The sequence below is a fragment of the Aplidium turbinatum genome, chromosome 6 (genome assembly GCF_918807975.1).
Source record: "Aplidium turbinatum chromosome 6, kaAplTurb1.1, whole genome shotgun sequence".
NCBI lineage: Eukaryota > Metazoa > Chordata > Ascidiacea > Aplousobranchia > Polyclinidae > Aplidium > Aplidium turbinatum.
Window position 1 is genome coordinate 10,566,973 of NC_137477.1, and position 16,234 is coordinate 10,583,206.

Below are 16,234 nucleotides of genomic sequence, written 5' to 3' on the forward strand. Positions count from 1 at the left end.
TAAAAATATTGTAAAATAAGTTTATTAAAGGTAGCCGTTTGATTACGTTTCTTAAACTGAAATAAATCAATTTTCGTGTTTTATTGAACCAACGCGATTGTTGCCCGGACGGTTGTTCGAGAACAAGAGCTCAACAACATTCACAGTGAAACAAGCATCTTCGTGAGTGCACATTTTCACTTCAGTCATTTAAATGCACTACATTGCTGATGAATCATGCCATGAGTGTGAAAACGTAAACAATCAATCGAACAGTTTAAGAAACAACAACGTTATGTAAATACTAAATATGTGGCAGCATGCAGAGTGCTTAAAAAATCAAAGCGCTAACTGTGATAATAATGATAAATCAAATCAAGTTTATTTCAGCATTGCTTTTCAATTTCATACGTCGTCAGACCATTGGGCAATGGGCATGCGACAACTCAGCAAGTGCTTAAATTTAGCAAGTAGCTACATTTCAGCTACTGCCAGGTCAGCAAATGAAATTTACGTGCTCACGTCGGACTTGCTTGGTGATCGCTTTTCAAATTCAATTTGCTGACTTGTGACATTTGAAGTTTCGGCTTGCTCAGTTGTTACTTTGTCGGTTTCATCGTTTGCCAACTTTAGCCACTTATTCAAATGATGCTAACTCAGTTGTCAGCACTTGCTCAGGTGTCGCTTGCTCAGTTCACAACTGCTGACTTGTACGAGACTGTGCTGATGCCGGCAGGCGGCACTGCATATTTCACAAAAGTCCGAGACAAAAATAGTAGTCTAGGGCTAGGCTATATCAAACACATACTATAGTTTAACTTTTATTCATATCGAAAGTACACATTGGAGCCACCGAAAGAAAACGTGTGTTATTTAGTCTAGGTCAAGGTGCCCTCACAAATACAAATCAAACTTAAGCGGTAGAAGAGAGAGTAAGCTTGCCCCGCTACAAAGCCCAAACACACACTGGACAGAAATCACAGCGAAAACAGAACGCATAAATGAAGCCGCTCCTACTCTCCACCAACACGCAAAGACAAATTGACGATTTACTTGAAGACATTGAAAACAAAACAGCTATTTAAGTTACTGTACCTTTCCCTGATGTTTCACATGAATCAACAACAAAGAAACAGCCACTCCAACTCATTCAGTCTTGCTGCTCTCCCTGTAGACAACAAGTGTTGAGGGGTGCACCGAACTAAGACTACTTTCAAGACCACAGATATAGGCTACCGTACGGTTTCTAGTTTTAACTTTTAACCAGATTGTAGTCTACGTAATCTTAAGAAAACAACTGCTGTTAAGTTTGTAGCTTAGTTTAAGCTACAAAATTTGCAGATGAAAGAAATTGTTTAATGAAATCAAAGATTTGTATGATGGAATGGATATGGGATTTCAAAAAATTTTAGGATGGAAAAGGGAAAAAAACGTCTTTCATTCCATTCCATCTCATTACTCTGGTCACTGGATGGTCCAGTTTCGGGGTCGTGGGCCAAAACGTGGCCAGCGAATAAGTTCATTTTTCTCACCGTTAAATGTCACAAAGTAAAAACAAAATTTTTTGCCTCTGCCAACGTCTGCAGACGTTGAATCAATGTCAAAATAACGGACTTTGCTGTCTGGGTGATGATTCTTAACCTCCGTTCCCGTTTCTTCATTTCGGATGACATTTCGGATGACAGATGAGCGAAATTATACAGGTTTGGAAACTTGTGTAACTTTCATGACAGTTTCTTGCGCAGTGACACCAAGTTTTGACCTTACCTCGGTGATACAGTATGTCTAAGGTTGCCTCAAATCACAGTAAACAAAACACAGTAGGCTGGTGTTCTACAAACTACAAAACAAACTAGTGTTCCGCAGTATACATTAGCTCGGGGCAGGATGATGATTCCTCACTGATATGAATATTGAGCTCGCGGTCAGCTTTCTGATTGTGTGAATGCATGAACGGAAAGCTGCCGCAAGCGTTTTGGTTTCGCTATAAGTTTAGTTCCCATTTGTGGAGAAAAGCTGAAAGTGTCTCTGTATCCTGATTTAAAGTATTTTCTTAGAGATCTCACGACATGATAAACTACTGACAGATCATCCGCTTATGCACATTTTACTAAGAGAGAATATATGATGATCGGTAACGTGAAAGTTTGGTTGCTGACTACCTCCGGTGCCGACTACTTCAATAATTATACCGACCATGTGCTTGCGTAGAACCAAGAAAAGCAGCCGCACGCAATCAGTAATGTAAATCTGTGGTGTCACACATTGTCCTAGGTAGCTGTGTAGGAACACAACGCAGAACTCTTTTAGCCTTAAACGTCATAGATTATTTTACTTCGGCATTAAAGATACTGACCATTGACCATGCTGGATTTGTTATTTCATATCACACTCGATGACAGAACAAATTTATTGAAGCGATAATTTATCAAATTATCACAGCGTTTTCAACGGCAATGTTTTAATTTTTCTGCATCGGAATAGGGTTTGTTTCGTTTTTTTTTCCGTTTTGATTGATTTATTTTTGGAAAGAGTTTGTGTCACCCTTAACTTTCGCTGCCCTTTGATGAATTGGAGTGTGCCCTCGATAAACTGTCGTTTGATGTTTGGATCCGGCGGTTGTCGCAACTGCTGCAAACTGTTATCAAACTTTTAAGCCACGACAACTTTCAATTAAAAATATAGTGATAAGAAAAACAGTATTTTAATTTTTAACTTGCAAAAGTTGAGAAACCAAAAGATTTTTGTTGTTCACTGAAAAAGAAAAGTTTTGCTTCTGACTGAAGAAGAACGGTTTGCATGGAAAGGTGATATTGCACTCGTGATGAGAGAGCAAGCCCACCCAACTTAATTCTCAAACAAGGAAAGTTTACTTTCAAGTAAAACTGTTTACATAAGAGATTTTGCATGAATCATACCTAAAAAGGTTCATCAAAAATTAAATGACTTGTCACTTGTCAGTCAATTAGTCTTTTATCTAAATCCTGCCGAAGTCACTGACCAGTGTCCACACTCATCTATACCTAATTGATTTCTAAAAATAAGTTTAGTGTTTGCTAATGATGTATAATAAACACATTACCAATAGCTTGTAAACAGTGTAAATTTTTAATGAACACAATGATACATAATAATCACAGTAAACAGTGATATGTAATACACACATTACCAAAAGCTTGTAAGCAGTGAGAAGCTTGCATTAAAGTGAAAAGTGGATGTTCCTTAAAATGGCAATTGGTAGCTAGTGTGGCCAACAGTTTCAATGTTTTAGTTTGTAGCATTTCTTATTAAAGTTACGTGTCAAACAACAGTAATGCAACCGAGGCTTATGCTTCCGAGAGTTGGATATTCAAAAGAACAAGCAAATAGCCCTACAAAACTTGAGGGGGACCTGTGTAATTTGAATCCCTAAAGGAAAACATTCTACAACTTCAAAGCGACATCTCCAAACTTTTCTGTGTGTGTTTATGAGAACATAACACAGCAAATACACAGGAAGATTATTTTTTTATTTAAAAAAAAGTTACTCAGCACGACCAAAAATTTATTTATTCAATTTTGGAGAATGTGGCCCAAACTACACATAGCCTACTGTGTGCAAATCTAATTAAAGGCATGTGTAACTTGAACCACTATATTATAGACTATATCAGGGCTTCCCAAAGTGGGGGTTGCGACCCCTTCAGGGGTCGCGTAACAAACTTCGGGCGTCGCAGAAAGTATCAAAAAACACTGCATATTAACACATGTGCAAGATGCTGTGAAAGTTATTATCTTTATTAAGAGTCGAGCACTCAACAGGCTACCCGTATTTTGTAAGTTTATATAATGAAATATGGAATAGGAGTTTAAAACCCTCTTTGCTGCATTGCAAACGTGAATTTCAAAAAAGTTATTAGTGTTAAAAAATTAAATCGTGATGTTTCTAACGGAAAAAAGTTTAGACTTTGTCCGCCGTTTTTGTAACGACGTTTTTGAAAAGGCTTTTCAAATTCTGCTATTTATCAGGTTTGCTTGAAAAAGGTATAAATAAAATTTGTCCTTCCAAAGAGAAAACATCTATATTTTTACATTGAAATCTAAAGTTGGAGCGTTCATCAAAAAATTAAACATCTAGAAACAAAAGATTGAAAATGATTTATTTGAAATATTCTCATTTACTGAAAAGTTTTTGGCTAACAATGGCGTGAAATCAAACGTTATTAAGCCTCTGGTTATCGACACTTGCCAAGACTGTTGAAAGAGTTTAAAAAGTAGTTTCTTCAAGAATTGGACAATAGCCTACCAATTTAGATTGGATCCAAAACCCATTTGCAATGCAAAAACAAAGTACCGAGCACCTCTCTTTCACATCTCAGGAAAAATTTGCAGATCTATCTTTTGACTCTAAGTTGTGGCTTAAATTTTCTTGAAAAAAGTTTCACACTTTTTGGCTTAGCCGAACGTTAGAGCGAACCGCACTCCTACCGTTTGTCTCCAGCACGTATATGTGCGTGTCAGTGTTTTCAACGTTGATAAAATAACGTTCCAGCGTAAGTAACATTGAAACCGCCTACGGTATTGACAAACTACGAGCGACGACTACACCTGCTTTGTGGCAGAGAGCAGTCGCACCCATCACACCGAATAAATAAATATGTTTACTTTTTGGTTTTGTTTCCAGCAGGCTAGCCTACAAGTTGTACTGTAGGCTTCGAGTACAGATAGCTTGTTTTTAGTTTTCGTTTAAATTAAACATTTCAACAAATATCACAAACGTGTATTTCGCATTGTTTATTCTTTTAACCGTAAAGGGTCGCGGAAAATTTTAGGAGATTAAAAGGGATCGCGAACAAAAAAGTTTGGGAAGCCCTGGACTATATCATAGTTATTCATGAGTTTTAAAAGCATGACATAACTTATACCGTATATTAAATTAAGTAAAATGATTTTCATCATTTTGTGCTATATGAAATAGAATGCAGTTTGATCAGCTTTTTTTGTGCATTTGAAAAAGTTTTAGAACAATAAGATTCAAAATGCTAGCAAGTATGTCGTTGGTAGAAAAAGTGACAGTTAAAACTAACATGGTGATAAAAAATGAACACAGGCACTAGCGTACGCAGGAGGGGGGCATTGGGTCATGCCCCCCCCCCCCCCTTAAAATGTTTTAATAGTTAACGACGTAGATTAAGGCATTTATCATGTTTTGGAAATGGATTGCACTGTCAAAGCAATTAACAATGTTATTCTATAGACTAAGCCAATACGAAATACATTGCCCAATCCACCTACCCAGTGACGGGCATTATCGGCGATAATTCATCTGCTATAATTATCGGCGATAAATTTTTATCGCTTATCGTTATCGCTCAATTATTTTTTCAGTTATCGTTTATCGTTATCGCCAAAGGCAATATTTGATCATCGCCGATAATTAATCGGCGATAAATTTTATTTTGGATCAACACACAAGTGAAAAGATCATGAAAAGTAATATTTTTACTAGCCACCTAGTTAATGAAACTAAAATTAAAACCAGTTCTTCTTCAGTGCCTGAAGTGTGTGTGCACAGGTCGTTATCAGGGGAGGGGGCACGCCCCCCTACCGCGACGGCCCTGACAACACAATAACTTTTAGAGTTGCAAATTGCAATGCAATGAAATGCATGCAACAAGTCTCTAGTTGTTTTGCTGCAATGGGCAATCGCGAGTGAATTTTACAATTAAAATGTAAGCGCACAGGCGGTGCAGATTCCTTTGAAGCGAAGCAAAAGAAATTGGCAAGTGGTTTGTGAAAGTGTCGCAATACGAGGCCGCTTTTACATCGGAAACATGGTCTTTCGCGCCACCTCACGATCAACTATTTTATTCTTGTGTTTTCATTTTTCGTTGGAAGTGTTAGTTTTTAGTAATTGTCGTAAAAAATAAAATCTTTCTCGTCAAAACATGAAACTTACTATTTTAAGCGCATTAAATCTTTAGATGAGTAGATTAACTAAAATTGCAAGAACTTGCCTTGAGACGTGCAGTTACGTCACAAACTCAGATTAAAAGACAAAATTCACACACAATAACAACACAAGATCGGTTATAGACTGTAAGATCGATTTTTTTCTAGCTTGGCGATATAACTTTAATCTAAAATAATAACCGAATGCATACTTTCTGAGAAAAAAGCTGTCTTATATATAAGACGCTAGGCAAATCGTTATCAAATTTCACAAGTTTCTTGTGCGTAATGCTTAAGCGTTATTACATTTTACTTATCGCTCAAAGTGATAAATGGGAAATGTCTTGTTCATGTCTTGTCATGTCATTATTGTCATCGAGCATTTTATTGAAATGATAGTTCAAAAAATATGAAGATGAAAATTAGCAAAGTAAACACAACATCACTGAAACAAGTCATTGCGGAATATGATATTGCTTGAAGCATTTCAGCAGACCGACATCACATTTTTTGCATCTTGTAGTAGTTTTTGCATGACAATAGGCGGATCGAGTTGCGTGGTAAAATTATGCTAAATACAATATAACCTTTCTCATTTACTGTACCACCTAGCCTACCTATGCGACACAGCCTACCTCAATCAAATATTTTTATTCCCACTAATACAGTGCCTACATTGTAATTCTTATCTCTACAATTCAGCGTTCTGCCATTGCTTTAATGATAGTTATGTTCACAAAGAAAACAAAAACAAATTATTTGAAATTATCAGTAAATTACGATAATTATGTTATTGTTCTTAAACAAACACGACTAATTTGACAAGCTTGATGGATTTCACAGTAGCCTATGCACATTTTTACTACCGTACCAATAACGCTTAAGATTTCTGATAAATTTTCAAGCATTTTGCGTTTTTGGGAAATTTTTCAATTATTGCTGACTTTGCTGTAAACAGCCCTTTAAGCAGAAAGCAAAATACAAAGTTTGGAATTTTTTATGGTATTTTCATTTGATTTAGTTATTTTGCCTACTGCACGTAAGCGGCAGTGTAACTCAATTGATAAAAGCATCCAACTGGTATCTGAAGGTATAATTATAAGCACGGCGGTTACCTTAGTGGGTTCATTCTGGATCAAGAGGTTGAAGATTCGATACCCACTGCCGCTATTGCGATTTTATTTATGCATAACTTACAAAAAGTTTTGTCCCTTTACAGTATATTATGTTCAATTTTTCGGCATGTTGATGAAAACAGTTCGTGCTGCATGGGATGGGGCAGCGCTAATCAAAAAAAAAAAATTATCGTTATCGGACATTATCGGCGATAATTTATCGTCTATCGTTATCGCTTAACTTTTTTTGATTTATCGTTTATCGTTATCGCTTTAGGCATTTTTCGTTTATCGATTATCGTTATCGCTTAACTGAAAAATGAGTTATCGCGCCCAACACTGCACCTACCCCACCCCAGGTATGCCAATGTAGCATAGTGTTCTGTAAGCCTATTATAGTGAGAAAGAATTGGATAAAGTTCAAACTAAAACCATACTGGGATATCATGAAGACGTTTGGGATATCAATGGCCAGTGGCATAGCCAGGGGGGTTGGGGGTTACAACCCCCCTTTGGCACGCGTGTGACGTCACGATATTGAGAATGATGCTTTCAGCCTCTTTATGCTTGGGAATGATGCTTTCAGTCTAAAAAAAACTTGCCTAATTTTAAACAAAACTGCATTAAAAGAGCGAGTTTTGCCAATACCAAACATTCAAACATCTCAGCCAGGAATTAGGAACAAGAAAACATAGAGACTTAGCTTTATTTCCGAAAAATTCCCAAGAAAACATGATCTTATCCTTTTGCTATGCCACCTGACAGCACCATTTTACAGGAATATTCATACCCACATTTTTGTTGAAAATGCTCTCAGAATGCACCAAATTCAAAGTAATTTTTCAAAATTTTCTGGGGGAGGCCCCCAGACCCCCCGCTGCTGGGTGTCGTCTTAGGCGAAGACGCCGTCGGGCTTCGCCCGCCGGTCGTCAAAACCCCTCTCCTTTCAAAATTCCTGGCTACGCTACTGTCAATGCCCCCCCCCCCCCCCTTGAGAAAATTCTGCGTACGCCACTGAACACAGGTCTCTGTTAGGGATTGTAGATCATAGGGATGCGAAACTTCATCCGCTTTTGACTTATCCGCAACACTAGAAGGGTTAGGTTTTTTTGTAATTTACAAAATATTTTACTTTTTATCGGTTTTATAAGAAGAGTGAAGTGGGTTTTAAAGTAATTTAAGGTTTTTAGTTGAAAGCAAGCCAGCAGTAGGCTAAAGCGTAAAAAAATGTCAAATTGGCAATTGACCCTTCTAATGTTGAAGGAACAACGGAGTTGCGCGTCCCATAATGTACCGTCCCTAGTCTCCATGAAGTCACAAGCCAGCGCATTAGCAGCGGCTGATCAAGACAAAAACTTTCTCAAGGATCAAAAAAAAGTCATGAAATGTCTTAAAAAGATCCTAGTCATTTTGGTGTTGTCGCTTATATTTGTAACCACAGGACGCACGTTTAGGCTACGTGGTCCAAATTGCACAAATATAGTCTAAATTTTCTAAATGTGCATTTTTCATTTTAATTTAGCTGAGACAGAAATTTTCCTAGCACTGAGTATGTGAGTATGCGTACGTAAATTGCAAACCAAACCGCAAATATTCAAAATAATCGTTTTTGTCGTCAGTGCTTGTTCTTCTTCAATTCAGTGCTTCTGCCTTACCTGAACTAGGCATTGACGGCCTCGGGTGAATCAAACCAAGTATTCCTAGGACCTCCTGTATGAATGGTGCTATGTCATTCGCCACCAAATTATATCAAATTTGACCAAAATATGCTATGCAAATTTTTAAACAACTTTGCTATTTGAAAAAGTATGAAGCATAGGCTATGGCTTTAATTCTTTATTGTAGCAGTTGAACAAAAAAGTGTGCTATGCCAATGAAAAATTAAACGGGTGATTTAAATTACACAGTTTGCCCCAACATTCAGTTTAAAACAGCTAGAAAACAAATTGTAATCCTACTTATTTTAAATGACCTGCGCTTAATCACAACTTTGAGAATTTATTGCTGTTTCGAGTGGAATGTGCAAAGGTTCATATTTGTTCTGTTTCTTTTGAAATTGAAAAATCTCTGTTATGCAAACATTGACTTACTTTTGCAAAGTTTTTTGCTTGTTTGCATTCTTTTAAACTTTTTATACTATAGTCTGCATGTTTAAGGCAGGCCAATAACTAGCTTGGAGCACCAGGGCGAACAATAAGTATTCCAGAGGGGGCCCAACGTTTGGTATCTGGACAACTGCCCCCCGGACAATTGCCCCCCGTACAACTACCCCCGGATATTAAATACCAAGAGAATAATAAAATTTAAGCATGACTTAGTGTAGTTTATTTATAGCGCGAAGACGTTTGGTGGCAACATCGTTACTCCTTACACCGATCAAAGGAAAGGCAGGCGGAAATGGCGAGTAACTAGCAGAAATGTATAAAATATAATAGTCGAAAATATTTTTATCAAGTGGAAGATCTGTGGAAATAATCCCTACAAAAATCACACCATGCAGCTAACTTGTGCTTTTGTGGCATAAAATTGTAAAAGAGTGTTTTTTGAGTATTTTTGTAAAGTTTTTAACTCATATATTTTCGTCTGGAAAATTAAAGAAAAGTTCCAGAAAGATGAAACCAAACTCATTTGACATTTCATTGGTAAGGCTTCAACGTAGCCGGTCGTTTGGTCGACAGACATTTGGTTGACAGTCATTTGGTCGACAGGACGTTTGGTCGACAGACATTTGGTCGACAAGACATTTGGTCGACAGGACATTTGGTCGACAAGACATTTGGTCGACAGGACATTTGGGTAGGGTTAGGGTTAGGGTTAGGGTTAGGGTTAGGGTTAGGGTTAGAGTTAGGGTTAGGTTTATGGTTAGGGTTAGGGTTAGAGAGGGTTAGGGTTAGAGCTAAAGTTAGAGTTAGAGTTAGGGTTAGGGTTAGGGTTAGGGTTAGGTTAGATTTAGGTTAGGTTAGGTTAGGGTTAAGGCTAGTTAACTAATCCTAACCCTAAAATGAATTGTTTTGTCGACCAAACGTTCTGTCGACCAAATGTCTGTCGACCAAATGACTGTCGATCAAATGACCGGGTACCGGCTTCAAGGGCATGTCACGTATTTTTTGCAATGTGCATCCAAGCATATAAATATCAGAATTTCATTTTTTTTTTGAAAGATAAATTGATACATGTGCAGAAGGTAAATTGATACAGTACATTAAAATCTTTTCTGTGACTGTAATAAATGCTGTCATTGATCTGGTTCACGTAAATAAGTTGTTCTTGTTTAACTAGAACTGCGACTTTGAGAAAGAGCTATTTTATAGGCATTCGTATGCCTACACGCTACATTGCGTCAAAAAACGAGAACAGCGTAAGGCCCGAACCTAAGAACTCCGGCCAATCATCTTTCCCATGTCCATCCTGCAGCAGAAGCTTTGCAGCACACATGGGCCTCAACACTCAACAGCCATCTTTGCACCAAAGCACGCCAACCACATATTAAATTTTCATTAATTGTTTTGCATTCAAAGGATATTTCTGTATTAGTTTTAATTACAGTATCAAATTGCCTTCAGCCTGCAGGGGCGTCAATTCTTTTTTGGTAAGAGTGTTAAAAGTTTTAAAAAGGAGCACTTTCACAAAAGGCTTTCAAATTTTTGAATTTAAAGAACTATCTTACAGCATCAGCAATAGTTATATCCTTCGATGACAACATTTAATTTTCTTACAATAAACCAGATTATCAAGGACTTTTTATTGTGCACGTTTCATAAATAGGATCACGAGGCCACAAACTTTTTATCGGCTCTTTTCAACGCGAATAAACCCAGAGCTCAAAGCCTTAACCTTAGGTCTTGAAGGTACCCTTATTTTCATCCTGTATTCACCAATATAGCCATTAGCCTACTTACACGTGTCAGTAAGTCCGTCAGGCGAATCTCGCAGGCGTGTAATAGCGATAGTGACACACCCAGACGGGGAGTTTGGGAAGGTCCCCCAGAAAACTTAGAAAAAAAATACAACCTTGAATTGCGCATTTTAAGAGTATAGTTTCAGGCTAAATCAATAATAAAATTGTCAAATGATGCAATAGAAAGAGAAAAGTTTATTTCAGTTCCATAAAACCAAAACAGAACATTGTGTAGACCTATAGCCTATGTTTTAGTCTTGGTTAATGTCCTCATTAACCTACTCAAAACAATCGTTAGGTTTGGCAATTGCAACCAGCAGTTGACTAATAGCAACTTGCATTAGACACAAGAAAAAGGCTTTAAGTGCGTGTTTAAACATGTAGGCTAGCCAATGCGTGCAGAGCAGCAACCTTAATTAGTATAATTAGTCTTTATGGTCAGTCAGCTTTGAAAAAACAAAGTTCGTGTGAGAAAGAGCAATGAATAACCAAACTAATGTAACTGACGAAACTCCAATACTTGGAAATAAACATATTAAATTTGCTTTCAAACTGATGGTGATTAGTTCAACTTACGCATTTTTGCGATTGTTGTTCTTTTCATGGTATGCTGTTCCTTTGCTGCTTTCTTACTCAATATCAAAAAGTTGAAAGGAAACTCAAACAGAAGTGAAAATATATCACACCTACTTGTCAGCATTGCATACGTCACTTCCTTAGTTTTTCTTTTCTATGGATTTGCAATCATTGGTCTGCTTTTGTTTCCTGGTTTTCGTTTGGCAACTAGTTGCAATTTTCAAATCAAATCCAGCAAGATAAGTTTGCATCTAGCTCTCATTTGCAGCGTCTTTGAATTGTGCTTAAGGCAACTATGTTGTTACACCAAACAATCAGTTCGACTGTTTCTACCTCCATTTCCTAGGTTCAGTTATTTTTTATTTGTCTCTGTTGGATTGTTTTTGGAGGTTGGCTTTGTTGCTTTGTTCCTGACAACGATACAGTATCGTAGAATTCAAGGATCGTATACCTGCCATTCAATGGGTGATGGAACACTTACTCAAAATATTCTTGTGTTGGGAAACGTGCCCTTTATCTTCATTCACGTAATGGTCGTTTATTTCTCTGGATTTCCAATTCACAAAAAGAGAATTATGGTCGCAGCGGCTGATCAAGACGAAAACTTTCTTAACGATCAGGAAAACGTCATGGAATCTCTTAAAAAAATCTTAGTCATTTCGGTGTTGTCGCTTATATTTGATGGACTATTATTTTTAAAGGATTATACTCTCTACCCAGACAACATGATGCACCACTTTGTAACTCACACCAGTTATTTGATATTAGTTTTATTGCCTCAACTGACAGAACAAGGATGGAGAAGTAGAATGTTGCCGTGGTGAATGTTGCTTTGAAAAAAATTTCGTTGATTGAAACATTTTTAGTGTTTGAACTGAAAACAATTGCATGCCTACATGTAGTTTTCCCATGTTGCGCTAATGTTAATTATAATGAGGTGGACTAGTTGTTGTCAGTGCATCGTTCAAATTTTCTAGGGTTGTTGTGCATTTTTAACAGGTGCTATAAAAAATAAAACTGTGTTAAATGTCATTACAGTACTTTACTTCAAGACAATTTAACCATTCATATACAGTAACTATGCTTCCTTCCTTTTCTTACCATGTCGTTATGCCGCCATACACCGAAAGACAAAGCTATGTAATGTGTTGCATAGGCTACTACCAAAGTTCACCGCTTTCCTTGGGCATTATTTCGCAGGTCTGCACCTGCTGCGTGGTTAAACTGTAGAATCTTTAACTCTTTCGCAATCACCGAGATCACGACGTTTTAATCTATATAACCAGACATTTTTCACAAAAACCTGTTGTATTTACGCCGTAATAATATCTCATGTGATCGACGTAGACGCACAATCTTGACATCAAATGAAAGCACACATCTTCAGCTACCCGAAGATGAAAAGTTTTGCAATAAAATTTAAAACATTCAATGTGCAACTAGCAACTTTCCAAACGGTATTTTTTCTAATTTCTAAAAATAACTAAAAATTGGCAGAAAAGTATACTTTATTATAATCTTTACTACCCAAGCATGATACAGTAATATGAAAATATATGTAGTTTAATCGAATGCCAAAACAATTCTGTACATGAGAAAAATTTTACTTCGTTTCTGCGCGTAATGCTTTAGGAGATAAAGCAGAATGAATAAGGACAGGTAAAGACTATGGATGGATCTGCCATCATTTACATTTTTTTGTGCTTGAAACACCTTTTAAACTTGGACGTATGGATACGTCCTTGGTCATCATGGTTAAAATCTCAAGACGTGTGTATACGTCCGTGGTCGCGAAAGAGTTAAGATTAAACAATTGATAGTAGGCTGCACCCAGAAGCTTACTCGCTATAAGACTTTTTCAGCTAAAACAGCGCTAAATATACTTTCGCTTTGTGTCTGATTTATGTAAAGCAGGATTTTCTGGTGAGGCTGTGAATGAAACATAATATCGATTAAACTTAGAATTGCAACTCAAAAGAAATGTGAGCAGTAGTTTCGCAACTTTATTAAATAAGATTTGATAATTTAGTTACAGCAAAGGAAGCTTAAGCTACCCGTCACATCCTTTTAGTGTTACAGTTTCACATAACAAAGCTTATCATAAGCTAATTCTTGAAGTTTCGTATGCTTGGATGGCTTTGAGCCACCGGCGGAGTCGCGGTTACCAAGATTGGAAGAGATAAGTTTCAATTTCATTGGTTGCATCAGCCACTGGATAGCAGCCTCTTAAAACATCGCTTTCACCTGAAAAATATTTCACAAAATGCACCCAAATAACTGCAACTTAAGATTTTAACTTTAAGTTCATTCAACTGCACCAAAATTAAAAATAGAACAACATAGGCCTATCTAATGATTAGCAATTGTCATTGAAAATGATTTATGAATTTCACGTTCACCAGTAGGCTATCAGTTCGATAAATTGCTGATTACCACAACCGTTACAAACGACACGCGAACACATCAAAAGTTAAGCATTGTCAATTGAGTAGGCTATAATTAATTGTTGTTGTATCCTAAAATAATACAATAAGCAAACAAGCAGGTCAAACCTTAATTAGATAATATGTAAATTGGAAAATAGTCGTTTTTAAATCTTTAAATCTACCACATAAAATAACTGATTAATTAAGAAATGAGATGTTTTGGGCCATTTTCTTGTTTGGCCATCTACCATCAGTAGCAGCAAGTTGTTTCATACTCCTTGCTCATTCAATTAAAAGATACATCAATAGATTTTTAGGTACTGTGTCTCAGTGTTGGGAGAAAGTGTGATTTTTGAGATTTCGACTCCACTCCTACTCCACAAACAGAGACTCCAATCCGAATCCAAACATTTTCATCATTTTAGACTCCGAATTCACTCCACTCCAAAATCAAATGATGAGTTAACGTGATAGCCTACTAACCATTGCGTATAACACGAAATAGCTTAGGAGTGCAAAATCTGTGTCAACTTTAGTAGCACGTAAATATTTTTTTTGTGGCGTACTCTTACAAGCATTGGCCTATAACAGTAGGCTACTGCTAGGTCGAAATCGTGGAGACAATGTTTAACTTTTTCTTCTGCAAACAGAACTATGCGCAACTTATTTGATGTACCGTATGGTAACCTAACTAAAATGCAAAGCCACTGAATCAAACTACGAATCCACTCCACTCCGAAAATTTTGCAAAAAAAGAAACTCCGCATCCACCAGTGGCGTAGCTAGGGAATGTGCCGCCCGGGGGTGGATTCAGATTTTGCCGCCCCTTCAAGAAAAAGCATAGCGTAGCCAGTAATTTTGAAAGGGTGGGTTTTAAGGGCCGTCGGGCTTTGCCCGACGGCGTCCTCGCCAAAAACGACACCCAGCGGCGGGGGGTCTGGGGGGCCTTCCCCAGAAAATTTTGAAAAATTAATTTGGATTTGGTGCATTCTGAGAGCATTTTCAACAAAAATGTGGGTATAAATCCCCTAGTATAAATATTCCTGTAAAATGGTGCTGTCCGGTGGCATAGCAAAAGGATAAGATCATGTTTTCTTGGGAATTTTTCAGTAACTTAATAAAGCTAAGTCTCTATGTTTTCTTGTTGCTAATTCCTGGCTGAGATATTTGAATGTTTGGTATTAGCAAAACTCGCTCTTTTAATGGAGTTTCGTTTAAAATTAGACAAACTTTGTTTTAGAGACATAGAGACTGAAAGCATCATTCTCAATATTGTGACGTCACATGCGTGCCAAAAGGGGGTTTGTAACCCCCAAACCCCTCCTCCCCCTTGGCTACGCCACTGTTTTGAACGTTGCCATTCTGTTTGCTTTTATTTTCGGTGTACTTTTGCATTATCAACAAAAAAAACGTCCTGTCTGAAAGTGCCGCCCCCCAGACGTGTCGCCCGGGGCGGTCCGCCCCCCTCCCCGCCCCCCTAGCTACGCCACTGGAATCCACTTTATTGTCTAAAAATCGGTCAAACTCCAGCGCCACTCCATGCTCGACTCTACTGTTTTTTCACACTAGCATCACCTAGCGACCAGTTTAATCATCCAAATCTGGATCAAAACGCATTTTGATCAAATTTCATTTTCATTTTGAATTAATTTAAACGCACGTAAAGTAGCGGCTCCAGAGGAAGAACAGTTGGTTACGTATTTCAATTTTAAGAAAAAAATCTTGCTTCTTGACATAATCGAGCATTGGACCAGCATTGGACCAGCGTATTTTAGCAGTAGGCTATAGTTTAGGAGGTATAAATTTGACTTGCTTTCAAAAATTAAGAATTATTGCAATATTTTGAAGGAGACACAGTGCTAACTCAACCTGTAAATTAAATTAACATAGGCAACACCAGTGCTTAAAGTGCTCAAAATAAATATACTGGTACGTAGCAAAACATAGCCTACTTTGTATGAGCCTATTAATGACAAATGTTGAGACACCTTGAAAACCAAAAAACAAATTACAAAATCTTAAACAAATTTCCGAAAAAAAGCGTAATTAGGCTACTAATTAGTTGCTAATGTGCAAGTTACTTCAAATTGGACTCAAAGCCAATCCAAATTGACAGTCGATAATCACACTTTGGCTGATGTGATTCTCAAAACGATTATTTCAAAAAAATATGAAATAGCCTACATTTTGCTTGGTGTGCAAAATCATAAGTGTGTCGCCATTGTCATTGGTATACGCCAGGGGTCACCAACCTTTTTTGCATGTGGGCCGCTTTGGCACTAAGGAGAGCTTTGGCGGGCCGCACTAAT

At 37.4% G+C, this 16,234-nt stretch overlaps 1 protein-coding gene across 1 annotated transcript in view; it reads right to left on the reverse strand.

The window, feature by feature from the left end:
- The window catches only part of LOC145771604 (cytochrome P450 2E1-like), a 28,922-nt gene extending 17,388 nt beyond the window's left edge, over positions 1-11,534 (reverse strand). The window contains exons 1-2 of the mRNA XM_082583313.1: positions 11,500-11,534; positions 1,075-1,147 (exon numbers count right to left, since the gene is read on the reverse strand). The gene's annotated coding sequence lies outside the window, so the exon portion shown is untranslated. The remainder of the gene's footprint in view (positions 1-1,074; positions 1,148-11,499) is intronic.
- Positions 11,535-16,234: the final 4,700 nt, after the last annotated feature.